This window comes from Typopeltis vanoorti, chromosome 3, assembly GCF_054136105.1.
Source record: "Typopeltis vanoorti isolate ZY-2024b chromosome 3, IOZ_Tvanoo_1.0, whole genome shotgun sequence".
In the NCBI taxonomy this organism is placed as follows: domain Eukaryota; kingdom Metazoa; phylum Arthropoda; class Arachnida; order Uropygi; family Thelyphonidae; genus Typopeltis; species Typopeltis vanoorti.
In genome coordinates this window covers 151,966,728-151,984,986 of record NC_143551.1, presented here as the reverse complement: position 1 = coordinate 151,984,986, position 18,259 = coordinate 151,966,728, and the positions used below count along the sequence as shown (strand labels likewise).

At 38.1% G+C, this 18,259-nt stretch overlaps 1 protein-coding gene across 7 annotated transcripts in view; it reads left to right on the top strand.

Moving 5' to 3' along the window:
* The window catches only part of LOC150108661 (DNA-binding protein SMUBP-2-like), a 240,629-nt gene that overhangs the window by 172,709 nt on the left and 49,661 nt on the right, over positions 1-18,259 (top strand). The window lies entirely within an intron of this gene.

Genomic DNA, 18,259 nt, shown 5'->3' with positions numbered 1-18,259 from the left:
AAGCAGTGATCTAATGCAAATTATTCATCATCTTCTTCTTCTTCTTTCACTCTGCCTTATCCCATGTTAAACGGGGTTGGCGCACAAATCTTTAACCTTCCTCTTCCAAGTTCTCCGGTCCATAGCATCCTTCGGACTCCATCCTTTCTTCCTAAGGTCCTCTGTCATCTTATCCCTCCACCTGAGCTTGGGCCTGCCTCTTTTCCTCCTTCCCTCCAACTCCATATACTCCACTCGTTTACCAACATACTCCTCACCCTTCCTCTCAACATGTCCAAACCACCTCAGCCTACTTTCTTGTATCTTCTTGCCAATTGGTCCCACCTTAACCGTCCCTCTGATGTAGTCATTCCTTATCCAGTCCTTCTTTGTCACACCACTCATCCATCTCAACATCTGCATCTCCGCTACCTCCATCTTCCTCTCCTGTGCCTTGGTTATAGGCCACGTCTCCGCACCATGGAGCATCGCCGGCCTCACCACCATCTTATAGAGCTTTCCTTTCCTCTTACAACTCACTCTCTTGTCGCACAGGACCCCGCCCATCTTCCTCCAATTCATCCAACCGCATGTTATTCGGTGCTGTATTTCCTCATCCAGGTCACCATTCCTCTCGACAACCGACCCAAGGTACTTGAATTTCTTCCCTGAAATTAGCCTTTCACCCTGGAGTCGTATGACAATATCCTCGTCACTCCCCGTTGACATATATTCCGTCTTCACCAGGTTAATTCTCATGCCGCTCTCCTCCAATGCCTTTCTCCACTCTTCCAGGGTATTTTCAAGCTTCTCTTGGTATGATTTGCATAGAACAATGTCATCGGCAAGCAGCATGCTCCATGGTGCCTCCTCCTTAACATCCTCCACTAGTACATCCATGAACAGGTCAAAGAGGAAGGGGCTCAGAGCTGACCCTTGGTGTAGCCCTACGACAATAGGGAACCCTTCTGTCATGCCGACACTAGACCTGACCTGAGTTTCTGTTCCCTCATACATCTCCTTCACCAACCTCACGTACTTCTCCGACACCCCCCTTCTTCCTCATACACCTCCATACCTCCTGCCTGGCCACTCTGTCGTATGCCTTTTCCGGGTCTATAAACACCATGTGCAGATCCACTTGCATCTCTCTATATTTCTCCATCAATCACCTTAGCGCAAATATTGCATCCGTTGTCCCTCTTCCTGGCATAAATCCAAACTGCTCCTCACCAATTTTCGTTTCCTGCCGTAACCTTGCTTCAATTACTCTTTCCCATATTTTTAATGTGTGTGACATTCAGCTTGATTCCTCTATAGTTGCCACAGTCTTGAACATCATGCAAATTATTCATCTATCTACACAAATTCCTGACAACCACTCATCCAATACTTGAATCTCTTTTTAACAATTTCTCCTTTCATATACACCATAGAAGTTACCTCCCCTCTTGTACAAGTTTCCTCTTTCACAGAATGCACTTTGCATTCTGTGAAATCCAGCAATATGCACCACATATTGCTGGATTTCACTCCTGATGCCACTCCTGACTTTGCATCCTCTGGCACAGTGCTTCCCAAACTGTGGGCCGCGGCCCCCTTGGGGGGGCTGTAGGTTTTGTTGAGGGGGGCGCTGTGAAATAATGAAAACAAATTTAAAATGTTTTAAGACTAAGTAGATTTTTTTTATTTTAAAAGAAACGTATTTAAATTTTATTATTTATTATTTCTTTTTTGTTATTTTTTATATTTTAATGGAAAAATTCACTCATTGGTGTTGGTTCACAAACTTTGCTTCCTGTGTATTTCGGTGCTTAATGAATATTAGTAAATATTGCTTAATCATATGTTTCATTTCAAAGCAGTGGTTAATTTTATTTACTTCGAATGCTTTCCAGGGAAGCTCCAAATCTTCCTGTCCCTTTTATCACGCATTCGTAATCAGGGACTGTTGCTATTGACTTTATATACATATCAAAACTTGTTTTATATTATCACTGTCATCCGAGCTAGTTTTCTGTTACCAATAAAAGTTTCGCATATACTTCACACATGAAAAAAAGCTTAAACAAGTTCATGCGGGGAGATAGTAACTCACTTGCAGTGGTAAACAACACGCCCTCCCTAACAGCCACCATGCTGCAGAGGCAATAAAAACAAGTACTTTTATTATGCCAGTGAATAAGGTATGAGGAGTCTGTGTAATATATTTCTCAACAAATAGTGCAATTAGAGACAACTGCGATAAAAACACACTAATTAATGAATCACATGTCCCTTCATACAGAAACTATGCTGTATAGACTGAAACAAAACCATATGTTGCATGGGCAAACATAGTATCTAACTAAAAACTATTGTTATTAATTAGATGTGTGTGTGAGTTCGATTTCCCAAGGCAGCAATAAAATTCAACTGAACATATTAAAATTACGTAAAAGTGTTAAAACTAAGTAATATATATATATATATATATAATGAATGTTATGGCAGTTTCACATATGGAATTCGGTTGAAGAGAGTTAGCATTTCAACTTAATTGTCAGCTATGCTTTTATCTTTCGGTTGTGCGATCTTTTGTTAATACTGCACCAATCATATGCATGTTTTAATAACCTGCCTTTGCTGTCTGTTTTGCGTTAGGCTTAATTACCGTAAAGGGAGTTACAAAAGAGAAAAATGTTCCTGGTCCAGGGATTCCCTTATTCAGGTAATATTCACTAATTTCATGTTATCAGTCTGTGGTGTGCCAGAATCTGTAAGTGGTGATATTATTTGATCTATTCTATGTTAAAAAATTTAACCCTGAGATGGATAAGTGGCTGATAAAAAAAAAAATAAATAAATCCCGCAAACAATCAGAAGAAGCAGAAACAGACTAAAAAAAAAAGGACAGTATTTCATATTTTACCAGAACAGCCCGCATCGTCTTCAGAACCAAACGGCAAGAGGCAAAAAATGTAATATATGCATTTGATTTTTGCAATATTCACTGTATATATTCATTGTAAACTGTATAACAGTTTACAATAAATATTATAATAATATATCCCTCTATTATGATTTTTTTTCGAGGGGGACCGTAAAATATTTTAATTTTTGCAAAGGGGACCCTGACATCCAGAAGTTTGGGAAGCACTGCTCTAGCACTACGAAGGTACTAGATGAGATGACTTCAGGAACTTCTACTCCTTTCCATGGTCAGACTATTGCTTCAGCTCATCCAACCCTTACACCTGCTCTGAACAAGTTACAGAATCCTCACTGTGAAGGCCTTCATCCCCCATTCTACTCAGAATCCTTACCCACTCCAAGTCCTGGTTCAACAGAAAGTGTATCAGAGCAGTTGAAAAAAATTCAGCTTACTTCAGGTAGCTTTCTTCAAGAACTACAGCTTCATACTTTGCCTATACCAAAGCATGTAACAAATGCAAAGCAATCATCAGCAGATCAAAATCCAATTTATAAAGACTAACAGCAGAAAACATGCCTCCTGTCCAAATGGAAGCTGAGCATTCTGGTTCTTTGCTAAGGCCATTGGACACATCTTCTGCTTACTTGCACTTCCACCTCTGTCTGTCATCCTGATGGCACCACTGTTACTTCACCCGAAGATAAAGCCAACCTCCTGGCATCACGCTTCTTCTCAAACTCCTGTGTTGATGATCAAGGGAAATTGTTGCCTACGATACTGGAATCCAAGCACCATATGCCTCCTGTAGTTTTTTGCAAAAAAACTGTTTGACAAACCACACATTGCACAGATATCCTATGCATCAAGATAATCTATAACTAGTGCTTTAAACACTGATCTACATGCAATCCTTCAATGCAATGAAGACACTCTGGTCACATTCAATGCCACCAAAACACAGCCTTGCCTCTTCTCTTGCAAAAGAAATCTCAGCTCACAATCTTTTACCCTCAATAATACACAAATCAGCAGACAAGATCATATCTCTCTACTTGGACTAACATTCACCTCCAGCCTCTCCTGGCACAAACACATCTCAACAATAGCTTCCTCAGCATCCAAACAATTAGGTATTCTCTTTCATTCAAGATGCTATTTTACACCTGATGAACTCTTAACAGTTTACAAATCCCAAATCCTCTGATGCTTAGAATACTGCTCAACAGTTTACAAATCCCAAATCCTCCGATGCTTAGAATACTGCTCAACAGTTTACAAATCCCAAATCCTCCGATGCTTAGAATACTGCTCAGATGTTTGAGGTGGAATACCTAAAACTTCTCTAAAAATTCTTGACTCTGCCCAGCAGAGAGCAATTCATCTCATAGACAATCTCTTACAGATTCACTTCACCTCTATTTCACAGATGCAGTGTTTCAACTCTGTGTCTGTGAAAAGGTACTTAAATGGTCATTGCTCCACTGAACTGGCAATCATCATTCCTCCACTTTCTGTTGCACCTGTTAATACAAGAGCATCAGCTTCCCAGCATTCCTTTACTGTGCAACTGCAAACACACCGATCCTGCTTTACTTCTTCCTCTGTTGTTCCATCTTCCTCTGTCTTTTGGAACAGCTGACAACAAGAAATATTGTGAAACAGATACAACCTGCAGCTCTTCAAAAAAAATGTCAATAAACTTCTATCTTTCTCCTCACCTGCACCTCCAGACATGGCACTGATGTGCTTATAGGTCTTTGATCTCTTGTGTTTTGGGGATCAATATATATATATATATAATAAAAAATAATAAAAAACCCTTAAAGTTCCAAACATTCATGCCACAATGGGATTAAATCTGTGGTTGCATAGCAGAGATGTTATCTACTCAAAAACTAGCCCAGCATAGATTGAATTGTATACAATGTAGAATTTGGTATATTTTGCATTATAGTAAGTTAATCTGTAATATGCATATTTAGACTAATGTGTTAACCATGGCACCGACCAAGATGTCTATAGACGTCAAGGTTATCATGGATGCTAAGTGCATATTAAAATTGTAATACCATTGATATTACATTGAAATATATGATGGATACGAAGTGTATGAGGATGCATATTTGATCCATAATGGCCGATTAGGGTTAATAATAATTGCATTTACATGTCTTTAAGGCCCATGACCTTCCAAGTTTGGCTTTTGTAACCATAAGTTTAGAATAAGGTGGCTGGTGTTATGCCTAGTGTGTAAATTGCTTTGGTTTTCCTGGATAATTGCAGAACAAAAAAACTGAGTTTCTAGGAGGGGAACCCCCCCCCTCTATATGAGATGAGACTAGCTAACTCATCTTTAATTGAAAATTCAATGAATTTTTTTCACATCCTGGACATACAAGTAATGTCTTTCCAACCAAAAGGCCTCATTGAAATCGATTGTGTTATGAAAGCCCCATAAACTTATGTGTTAGGTGTCGGTTGTTCGTAATACTGTGAAAGTTTAATTCCTTATCACAACCCCACTAAGGTAAGAAAGCAAATGTTTTATCACTAGTGTTTCACCTAGTTACCAATGTATTTTCAAGATTAATCACAAAGGCACTTAGTGTATAATCAAATAAGAATGAATGTTTCATGTGAATATTCTAATGTTCTGACTAACTCACAAGGGCAACTGGATTTGATGTTGTTTTGGCAGAGGATGATAGTAATTCAAATCTTTGGCAGATTTTTGCAGCTTAATGTATTTAAATTTTGTTAATCAGTGAGAGAATAAGATTTTGTGTGTATGTGCATGCGTACACTTGCATGCACATGTTGAAAACTGAAATACTTAGCTTGCACAATGTTTACTCAAAGAAGTTGAATACTTTAATTACTGAATTGTATTTTGATTAAGCTAAAGAGGCAAATCAAATGAGATGAAATTAGATAGTTATTGAAGTCCTTGGATTCCTTTTGTGATCTGTTGGCTTAGTCACTTGTTTCATAGACATACTGTAGGTGAAATTATAAGAACGTTTGATCAACTTTCTTAGAAACACATTAACAGATTTCCTCTTATTTCCTAACCACTTGCCTGCAAACACACACACACACAAAACCTAGTTGGCATATGTCTTTCATCACCTGGTGAAATACCAATTCTCTGCTTTTTGGAGGTGTGAAGTAGCCACTGCCATGTTTCATCTCCAGAGTTGAGTCTCTGATTTCTGTCCTCCCCTTTCTTTCCATACAGGGCAGGTGATACCTCTGCTGGGAGTGCTCAACCCACTGTTGTTATTGAACTAGTGAGTCAGTATCTGAAGGCTGGCTGCCAGATAGTACAGAACTGAACCAGTGACATTGCATCTGTTATAAGCTTCTTGATCAGCTGGTGAATAATCCTGCTGCCATGTAATCTGCGGGGTCGTGACTGGAGGGAGTCCATATTAGTGGTGTGCAGGGGGCACTGTTTGATGCCAGACTTGGAATGGAGTGTGAGCGCTCGTTGTGTGGGAGTTATGTGCATAAGTCCCTCACCACATCTGCATGCTCCTGCTCTTTAAATTTGAGTCATCTCTTCTGTGAAAGATAATCATACAAATAGCAGTGTTTTAACTGGAGATGTAAAAAAAAAAAAACTCCCATAAAAAATATTAAAAAATATGAAAAATACAACCAAAAATTGTAAAAATAATAAAAATATACTCCCCCCCCCCCCAAAAAAAAAAAAAAACTTCTTCCAATAAAAATCTTCCACAGCCATTCTACCAACATCTGAAGCATCAATACAAACATTAATTGAAGGATGTGTGTATGTATACAAATGATATACACTGCCACTTCCAGACATTATATCCCTATCATCTATTCCTAACTAAATCCCAGTTGGCATCCTTCATGACTACACCCCATATCCCAACTATATTTTGTATGATGCATTCCACAGAAAAAGGAGGAATATGTGCTTTTTGCTAAATCTGATATCCCTTGTCAAAGGCTACCAACGTGGGATCCTCACTTTTCAATTTGTCTGCTCTTGCTAAAGATTTCATTACCTCACTTTGTAGCTTTCATTTGCTGCTTTACTGCTTCCCTAACTCTGGCAACCATGCTGCCCTTTTTTGACTACCTATTGCTAAAAGTTGATTTCATATAATCTGATTATCAAATTTGTGAGATTGTCTTCTTAGGAGATTTTAACATCCATAACACAAACTTACTCCCCTTCTCTAACTTCTCAAATCAAGCTGGAAGGAGTGCTAAATCATTTATAATCAGTTATGATCAGTAACAAATAGTAATTAACCAAAATTCCAGACAATCCTCATCATTCTTCCAATGCTTTTGCGATCTTTTCTTAACCAGCTCTCTCTCTCTCTCCAAATACACTGTGGATGTCCATCTCCTCTTTGCAACTCTGACCACAATCTTATCCAAGTCTTCTTTTCTACAGGTCAGTGTTTTGCACAATGTGATATGTATATGCCCAGGGATACACGAAAGTTTTTTGGGGAGGTACGAGACACCTTTTTAATTTTGCTTTCCTTGTTTTTCACTTTTATATAATTTTGTCACAGATAAATGGAGGTCTATTCTATAATTAATTTTCCAATAACTATAAAATCTGAAGAAAGTTTTAAACAAAATGTCTCACTTGGCATGTATTGACTGACCTGCATGAAGACCATGACTCATTGATAGCATGATCTTGTTCCAACCACATGGTTTGAACTATTTTGTTAAAAGTTTAAATTCGAATAGTTTGAACCATGCAGTCGAAACTTTCCACAAACTTCATTTGCCTTATTAAACTTTTCTTATTATCAAAAATTTAAATTTCATAATTTTTATTTCTGCTATATATATATATAATATATATAGTAGAAATATCTTTTAATATCTTTCTATGTTCTTAATGCCTGATGAAGTCAATCTCAATGAAACATGTTGCGTTTTCAAATAAATCTCAATTTGTTATAATTCTCGTGTTTTTAGTCAGTTTATATTAAAAATGAACATATCCCAACCCCGAGTTAATAGTAGTAGTGAATATATATATATATATGTGTGTGTGTGTGTGTGTGTGTGTGAAAGAATGATCATTAACTCGGTTAACATACATATTTTTATAAAGAATTGAATGACTAGAACCGAGATTTAAGTAAAAATGTTTTAATATAAAAACATGACTAGTTTTGGCTTAGCGGCCTTCATCAGGTGAGATTATAAAAGAAAGAAAAAACACTAAAACACTGAAGCTTAAATAAACTATGAACATCATAGAGAGTCTCTATACATAATTGACACTAAATCGTTGCGGTTGTATTTAAAGCTGTGCTTTCATTAGTTGTATTGTTGGGAAAGTGCGTGCTAGTAGCATCTCGTGAACGCCAGTACATGATTACAGCTGAATGACAATCTGGGAGGTTGTAAAAAAATCTACTAACATCTTCCGTTGCAATGATGAACTAGAGAGAAAAATCGTGGAATCTAGAGAAATCATCTTCAATCCTGTTCATCTAAATAATAACTTGAGCTACAACTTGGAATCATTTTTACTTTGTGTCCCAGCGTGTATAAGATATGGTGTGACTGCAACATTCCTTACTTTGGCCAGATGGATAAGTCTATTGAATTGCATATAGCGAAGCACATTTTTCTCTCCAATTTGCCATGACAAATTGGAGAGAAAAATTATAGACTCTAGAAAAATCATTCTCAACCATGTAAATAATAACTTGAGCTACAAGTTACATAATACATGACAAATTGGAGAGAAAAATTATAGACTCTAGAAAAATCATTCTCAACCATGTACATTTAAATAATAATTTAAGCTATAACCTCCCAGACTGTTATTCTGCTGTGATCAAATACTGGCGCTCATGAGATGCTATACGCACGCACTCACCCAACAATGTGGCCAACTAAGGAACAGCTTTGAATATGTTAGCTAACTACAACATTTTCACGTTAAATATGTATAGTGACTTTCCTGTGCTATTCACGGTTTTTTATCTTCAATTTTTAATGTTTTTTCTTTTATAAAAACACCTGAAGAAGGCTGTTAAAAGCCGAAACTAGTCGTGTGATACTATTAAACCTTTTTTCATTTTTTTCTCAGTTTATGTCATTCAATTCTTTTTTAAAAAATGTATAATAACCGAGTAAATCACTCTTCATACATATATATATATGTAGAAAGTTTTTTACCCTGGGTATAATATACATTAAAGAGACAAGCAAGCTATTTTAAACCTGGTTTTAATCGAATTTCCCAAGTAAGCAAACAGATAAGAAAGGTCTTGTCTGTTTGCTTACTTGGGAAATTCGATTAAAACCAGGTTTAAAATGGCTTTGTATCTTTAACATATATATATATATATATATATATATAATTAGTTTGAATGACTATATACCGAGAATCAAAAAACAACAAGGTTTAATATTAAGATACAACTAGTCTCGTTGAATTATTCAACTTCTTCAGGTATCACAGGCAAAGAATTATACAAAAAATGACAGAGACATGATAAAATTACATCAACAGATCTAGTATAAAAGACAATAGTACATTTTAAAAACAGGAATGCAAACTTTAGTTCTAAATTAAAGTTGACTACGTGCATGAGCTGCCACGAGTGCACCAATACTGAACAGAGGCAATGTGTGTGTGTCAGAGAGATTGAAGCTAAGGCTGTTGTTAATATGGGATGAATCTAATAATAAATTTAGTTTAATCCTTTATCCAAGTGTATGCCTAAAAATATCTTCAGGACTGAGGTAAGGTAGTGCAACTCCGAGCAAAGGTGAACCAAGCTCTAGTCACTCCTTGTCTCAGTATCTCCCATAATGCAAAGCACATCTCCTTGCAGACATGCATAAAACCGGTCTGGGTTGTGGCCCCTCCCTTAGTGCATAGCAGTAAGGGAAGGGCCACAACCCAGACCGGTTTCGACCTTTATTGAGGTGTATATATGCAAAGACCTCTCTAAAAATTAGACGATCCCAAAAGATTGCCCAACTCAGCTTTGTTCCACTCAGTGACAGGCTCACCCCACCACCATACAGAGCCATAATCTCAGCGGTGGCTCTACTCAGAGAAAAGCAAAAACCTACCCCAAGCAGAGCCTCTCATATATATCTAGCATGGGAGGCAGACCCAAACGTGGAGATACTAAAGCAGAAGCAATAGGAGAGGTCATATTTACTTATAGGAGTTGCCAACAGGTGTACCACCTTATTATTGAATTACTCTGGATTTAGAGAAAGATATTGGAAGTTTATTTTTCACTTGATTAGACTATAATAAATTTAGCTTATTCCTTTATCCAAGTGTAAGCAAACAAAGTTTGCGCCTAAAAATATCTTCAGCACTGAAGTAAGGTAGGGCAACACCAGGCAACTTCGAACAAAGGTGGACCAAGCTCTTATCACTCCTTGTCTCAGTATCTCCCATAATGCAAAGCACATCTCCTTACGGACATGTATACTGCTATGCATTAAGGGAAGGGCCACTACCTAGACTGGTTTCAACCTTTATTGAGGTGTATTTAAGTAAAGACCTCTCTAAAAATTAGACGATCCCAAAAGATCACCCAACTCAGTGTTGTTCCACTCAGTGACAAGCCCACCCCGTCACCAAGAAGAACTTCTCAGCATTAGCTCTACCCAGTGGTAGGCTCACCCCACCCCCAGACAGAGCCATATAATCTCAGCGGTGGCCCTACTCAGAGGCAGGCAAAAACCTACCCCAAGCAGAGCCTCTCATATATCCATATCTTGTATCCACTTCTCGTCAATGGGAGGCAGACCCAAACGTGGAGATACTAAGGCAGAAGCATTAGGAGAGGTCATATTTACCTATAGAAGTTGCCAACAGGTATACCACCTTATTATTGAATTAATCTGGATTTAGAGAAAGATGTTGGAAGTTTATTTTTCATTTGTTAGACTATAATAAATTTAGTTTAATCCTTTATCCAAGCGTAAGCAAATAAAGTTTGCGCCTGAAAATATCTTCAGGACTGAGGTAAGGTAGTGCAACACCAGGCAACTCCGAGCAAAGGTGGACCAAGCTCTTATCACTCCTTGTCTCAGTATCTCCCATAATGCAAAGCACATCTCCTTTGCGGACATGAATACTACTATGCATTAAGGGGAAGGCCACTACCCAGAATGGTTTCGACATTTATTGAGGTCTCGTCAGTGGGAGGAGACCCAAACGTGGAGATACTAAGGAAGAAGCAATAGCAGAGGTCATATTTACTTATAGGAGTTGCCAACAGGTGTACCACCTTATTATTGAATTACTCTGGATTTAGAGAAAGATGCTGGAAGTTTATTTTTCACTTGGTTAGACTATAATAAATTTAGTTTAATCCTTTATCCAAGTGTAAGCAAATAAAGTTTGTGCCTGAAAATATCTTTAGGACTGAGGTAAGGTAGTGCAACACCAGGAAACTCTGAGCAAAGGTGGACCAAGCTCTTAATGCATAGCAGTATACATGTCTGCAAGAAGATATGCTTTGCATTATGGGAGAACGTGGCTAGAGAGAATGCTGGCTCTGGTCATATTGTAGGAAATCTCTCTCTGGTGTTCTTCCATATGCAAAAAGATGGATTTAGCTGTCTGGCCGTAATATGGTTTTCCACATTCACACAAAATCTTGCAGACTCCTGGATACTGAGTAGGGAGATGTTTCACTTTAGGTTTACTTAGTATGGAGTGAAGTTTTGGAAACATAGTGAAGCAAGTTCTAATGTTGAATTTCTTAAGAATTTTTGCTAAGTTTGGGGAGAGAGAGGATGTATGGCAATGAAATAAACGCTCTTGGGGGAGAAGAATCTTCAGTAGCAGTAGAGCGATGGAAAGAGAAAAATTTATTAATCTGTTTAAGAGAGAAACCATTGTTGACAAAAGTCCTTTTAAGTAAATGGAGTTCATTTTCAATTTCTGTTTCATCTGTAAGTAAAGATTTGACTCGAGGTGCCAGGGTTGAAATAATACCAAATTTTTATGGAGGGTAATGATGGGAAGAGGCATGAAGGTCTGTGTGAGTCGGTTTTCTAAAAATTAAGATTTTGATATTTTCAGCGCATCCCGTAAGTTTTAAGTCCAGAAAGGAGAGACAGTCATTGGATTCCAGTTCGAAGGTAAAATTGATATTTTCATGAAACTTGTTGAGGTGGTCTAGAAACAAATTGAGGTTGTTGATACCGTGTTCCTGGATGAGGAATATATTGTCTATATAATGATACCAAATTTTTGGTTTAAGTGTAGAGGAATTAATTGCTTTTTCTTCAAAATCCTTAAGAAATATATCGGCAAGAATCTTTAGCCACGTTCTCTTCTCTATTTACTCGGATGAAGGCCGACAACACCTCGTAGACTGGCCAAAAACTTCTAATATCTATCTGTGTTAGGATGAACTCGAAAGAAAGATCATCGAATCTAGAGAAATTTCACTTGATTCATCTCATATTAACAACAGCCTTAGCTTCAATCTCTCTGACGCACACATTGCCTCTGTTCAGTATTGGCACACTCATGGCAGCTCACACACATAGTCAACTTTAATTTAGAACTCAAGCTCACATTCCTGTTCTTAAAATGCTATTGTCTTTTATACTAGATCTGTTGATGTAATTTTATCATGTCTCTGTCATTTTTTGCATAATTCTTTGCATGTGATACCTGAAGAAGTTGAATCATTCAACAAAACTAGTTGTATCTTAATATTAAACCTTGTTGTTTTTTCATTCTCGGTATATAGTCATTCAAGCTAATTTTTTTAATAATATTTTCTACCGAGTAAAGATGAACAATAATATATATATATATATATATATATATATATATATATATATATATATATATATATATATATATATATATATATATATATATATATATATATTTACCACCTTTACAATGAGTTGCCCTGGTGTTGTACCATCTTTAGACTTGAACTATGTTTCAGGCACAAACTTAATTGTTTGCATACTTGGGATTAGGAGTTAAATAATCAAACTTCTAAAATTACTTGGTAACCCTAATATACAGTATCCCCAAGTTAAAAAATTAATTACACACACACACACACACACACACACACACACACACACACACACACATATATATTTATATATATATATATATATATATATATTGGATTCATATAGCTAAATCTGGGATCCTCACTTCAATAATTTAAAAAAATGTTTCACGTGTTTGTAATTTATTATAATGCAAATTTTAAAAAATAAATATTTTTATAATTACCTGTTTGAATGAAATATTATTATATATAATAATATTTAATATATTATTATATATAATAATCCAGTACTTCATTATATTATTATATAATGAAGTACTGGACGTGGGTAGAAGGAACGACAGGATCATGCGAATGAAATTGGGTCTTGGAGAAGAGCGGGTGGTCGTATTATGTGTATATGCCCCGCAAGTTGGTTGTACAGCAGAGGAAAAAGATGAGTTCTGGAACGTGTTAGATGAAGAAATGAGGGAATTGGAAGAAAATGAGATGGCGATTGTCGGAGGAGACTTGAATGGGCACATAGGAAGACAGAATAGAGACTGTGAAAGGGTGCATGGTGGCTATGGAGTGGGAATGATGAACCAGGAAGGAGAGAGGGTTGTGGACTTTGCAGTAGCGTTTGATCTGGCAATTGTGAACTCGTTTTTCTTCAAGAGGGAAGAACATTTGATAACATTTAGAAGTGGTAACAACAGCTCACAAATTGACTACATTTTGACTAGAAGAAAACATCTTAAGGTTGTGACAAATTGTAAAGTAATTCCAACAGATCAAGTAGCACAACAACACCGACTGCTGTGCGCAGACTTTAAAATAAGATCGAAGATAAGAACTTCTGGTTGCCGTGGGATGAAGACAATTAAGTGGTTTCGCTTAAAAGAGGAGAGTGTGAGGAATCGTTTTAGGGAGAGAGTGTTAGAGAGGATTTCGGATGGACTGGAAAGTGTACAAGATTGGTGGAAACATAATTCAAAAGTAATCCTGAGCTGTGCAATCGAGGTGCTTGGTGAGACATCTGGAAAGATTAGAGAGCAGAAGGAGGGTTGGTGGTGGAATAATGATGTACAAGTGACAGTGACAGCTAAGAGGAAGGCAAAGCAGAAGTGGGATGAGTCAAGAGTGGAAGAGGACAGAGAGGTGTACAAAGAGAGAAAGCAAGAAGCCAAGAGAGTAGTGGCACAGGCGAAGGCCATGGCATATCAAGATCTGTATGATCAATTAGAAACAAAGGAAGGACAGAGAAAAATTTACCAACTAGCGAAATGTAGAAATAAAGCAGCTAAGGACATCTTACATGTGAGGCAGATCAAAGATGCTGAAGGAAGAGTATTATGGAGGGATGTGGACATAAGAAACAGATGGAAAATATACTTTGAGGGACTTTTGAATGAGGAAAATGCAAGGACTCACAGAGGAGATGGGCAGCCTTCTGAAGGGATGGTGCAGAACATCAGTAGAATGGAAGTGACGGAGGCCATGAAGAGGATGAGGAATGGAAAAGCGGTGGGCCCCGACAGAATTCCAGTGGAGGCATGGAAGGCACTGGGGGAAGAGGGAATTGACCTGCTGTGGGACCTGTTCATGAAAGTTTGCCAACAGGAAAATATACCCGAGGAATGGAGGGAGAGTACTCTTGTTCCCATCTACAAGGGTAAAGGGGATGCACAAGACTGTAAAAATTACAGAGGAATAAAATTGATGTCCCACACAATGAAGATCCTAGAAAGGGTTCTTGATGGTAGATTGAGGGAGGAGGTGGAGATTGCAAAGGAACAATTTGGCTTCATGCCTGGTAGATCAACAACAGATGCTATCTTTGGGTTACGACAGATGATGGAAAAATATCGAGAGAAACAAAGGGAGCTACATCTGGTATTTATTGATCTGGAGAAAGCATACGATAGAGTGCCAAGGCAAGAAGTCTGGAGGTGTCTGAGGGAGAATAAGTTGCCAGAGAAATATGTCAGGTTGGTGCGGGAAATGTACAGAAATGTGAAGACAAGTGTTCGGACCTGTTTGGGACAGACAGAAAGTTTTCAAGTAACAGTTGGCTTGCATCAAGGGTCAGCATTAAGTCCGTTTCTGTTTAATATTGTGATGGAGGTGGTAACAGAGGAGGTGAGAGAAGATGCACCTTGGACAATGTTGTATGCAGATGACATCTTGCTGTGTGTAGATTCAAGAGAAGAAGCGGAAACTAAACTGGAAAGATGGAGAAAAGTACTGGAGGAGAGAGGTATGAGACTGAGCAGAAGTAAGACAGAGTATATGTGTTGTGCAGTGGGCGGTGGCCAGGAGACATATCTGGAGCTGGAAGGAAATGTCATCAGGAAGGTGAGAGACTTTAGATACTTAGGTTCAACAGTGGAAGAAGATGGAGGAGCTGAGAAGGAAGTGGGATGCAGGATACAAGCGGGTTGGAGGAACTGGAGGGAGATGGCTGGAGTGTTATGCGATAAGAGGGTGCCGATCAATCTGAAAGGCAAAATTTATAGGACAGTAGTGAGGCCAGCTATGACATATGCTATAGAAACTGTGGCCCTGAGGAAAAATAACATCAGCAGGATGGAAGTAGCAGAGATGAGAATGCTTATGTGGATGTGGTGTGACCAGAAAGGATCATCTGAGAAATTACTATGTCAGGGGAACAGTGAAAGTTACGAACTTAGGAGCGAAAATACAGGAGGCAAGGTTGAGATGGTTTGGTCATGTGATGAGGAGGGAGGACGAATATGTGGGAAGAAGGGTCATGCAGATGGATGTGCAAGGAAGGCGGAAGCGTGGGCGGCCAAAGAAGAGATGGAGGGAGCTGGTAGAAGAGGACTTGAAGATGAAGAACTTGGATGTGGTGACAGCCCAAGACAGGAAAGTGTGGAGGAGACTCATAACAAACAGTGACCCCACTTAAGTGGGAGAAGCTGCAGAAGAAGAATGAAATATTATTATAACTTCTTCAAAATTGCATTTTTTTACCTGAGAGAGGGTATGCTTTTGTTACTAAAATTTTAAAATGAGTGTGCAGGTACTGAAAGTTTGGGAAACACTGCTATAGATCATTCTCATTCTAGCCAATCTCATCCTCTTTTCCTATGGCACTAAAACCATGCCAACTGAGATTACTTCCAGAGTTTTTATGCCGTTTTTCCAATGTTAAATTACTATTTTTTGTTCTCCTGATCGAAACATCTGCACTGAACTTATAACTGAACTAATCCTTACTAGAATGAAGGCTTTTATTTCCAACTTATATCCAAGTCCAAGTTCTCTAAAAAAAAAAAAAAAAAAAATGTGCCTCTCCAATCCGTGATAAAATTCAGCATATGCTACTGGCTTGGATCAGAAACTCCAGTTTCTCATTCAGCTTACACTACAGCTCTGAATAAGCATAAAAAAGTTATTCACAATTCCAAAGCAGTTTTCATAAGAATGAAATGCAATAACCTTGTCTCCTGCTCAACTGGTAGGAGGCAAGGGACCTGAAGACTGTTGGACGTAACTTTTGGACTTTCTTGTTTCCACCTGTCTCACATCCTGATTGTGCTATGGTAACCTCACCCAGGTTTAAGGCAGGCTACTTGTCATCAGTATTTTCCTCCAACCTCTTCTTTCGACAACCAAGGCAAATCACCTCCTGCACCACCACAAACTGTATCCCCTCTGATCTTTTGTGAGAAGAGCATTAGGAAAATCCTGATTAATTATGATGCTAAGAAGGCTCCAGGTCCAGATGGTATTCCTATAGTTGTGTTCAAAACTTGCGTTCCAGAATTAACACCCATCCTGTATTACCTATATAAACTGTCACATTCATCGGCAGCATGGAAGCAAGCTTTTATCCAGCCTGTATTTAAAGAAGGGAGATAAAGGTCCACTATCAAACTACTATCCTATTCCTCTAATCTCAGAACTCTCAAAAGTGATGGAGAAGGTTATCAACAACTAGCTTCTTCGCTATCTGGAAACCCATCAATTAATTAGCAAGCACTAATATGAATTATACCATTCCCCATACTATAGTAGACCTCTTTGCTAATCTTACACACCTTTGGATGCATGTGATGGAAAGATTTAGAGAACCCCATGTGGTCACACTCAATATTTCAAAGGCATTTGATTATGTCTGACATTGAGGCCTCCTGAACAAGCTACTATTATGGTTCCCCCCCCCCTCCTTCTGCATTTTGTGATTGGATTTAACTGCTTCCTCTCTGATCATTTGTTGTGTGCCATGGTTGCTTCTTCCTATCAGATTTTTCCTTTCAGTGCTTGAGTGCCTCAGGGTTCTGAGACAAGTCCTCAGGACCCTGGGGCACTTGCCCTCTTCCTTCTGACTTCAAATTGTATTAATAGTTTTGCTGATGACAGTACTCTCCATTCCTCTTCTTTATTCACAGATTGTTGCTTCATTCAAGAAACCCTGTAGTACTCAAATGATTAAATTCTCAAGATTATCTTCCACCAATAACTTAAATATATACTGATTTCCTCATCTTTCTCAGATGGGGTGAAAACAACTTAGTGAATTTTAATTAAAACTCAATCCTGTCTTTTTATCTACAAAGAAGATCCTACTTCTCTCCATTTCAATATCATTTCAAGACCAATTTTCTCTTCTTGGGCTGAATGTCACATCCAGCTTATCTCAACACAAACTTATTACATCAATAGCCTTCTTAGCCTCTAAAAAACTTTTTTTTTGTTCCAAACATTACTTCTCTTCTGCTCAACTCTTTTAACTTAGAATATTGTTAGCACATTTGGGATGGTGCACCTAAAACCTCCCTAAGAATTGTTGATGATATACAAATGAGGGTGATCCACTTAATAGGATCTCTCTCTCTCTGATTCCCTTCAATCACTTTCCCATATGTGCTCTGTTTCCATGCTATGCCTTTTCTGTAGGTACTTTCATCGGCATTGCTCCACTGAACTGGTCACTATCACTACTTCACTTTCTTCTAATCATGTAAGAACTAGAGCAGATACAAGTCCACACTCATATGCTGCCCAACTCCAAACTTACCAAATGAACTTATCATCTTCCTTCATTCCATCTACTTCTGTTCTTTGGAACAGTCTTCCCCTGTACTGTTTTTCCCAATGGGTACAATCTCCAATTCAATAAATAAGATAATTGATTGCTTCTTTCTCTTAATCACTTACCCATGCATGATGCTATTATGTTATAGGTCTTATGACCTTTCATGTGTTGGGTCATTTAAAAACAAAAAAAAACTTTGCCCATGAGTTCCAATGATGATACTCAGTCGAAACAGCTCACACCGTGTAACTCCCACCCCTCATCTTCATTCATTTT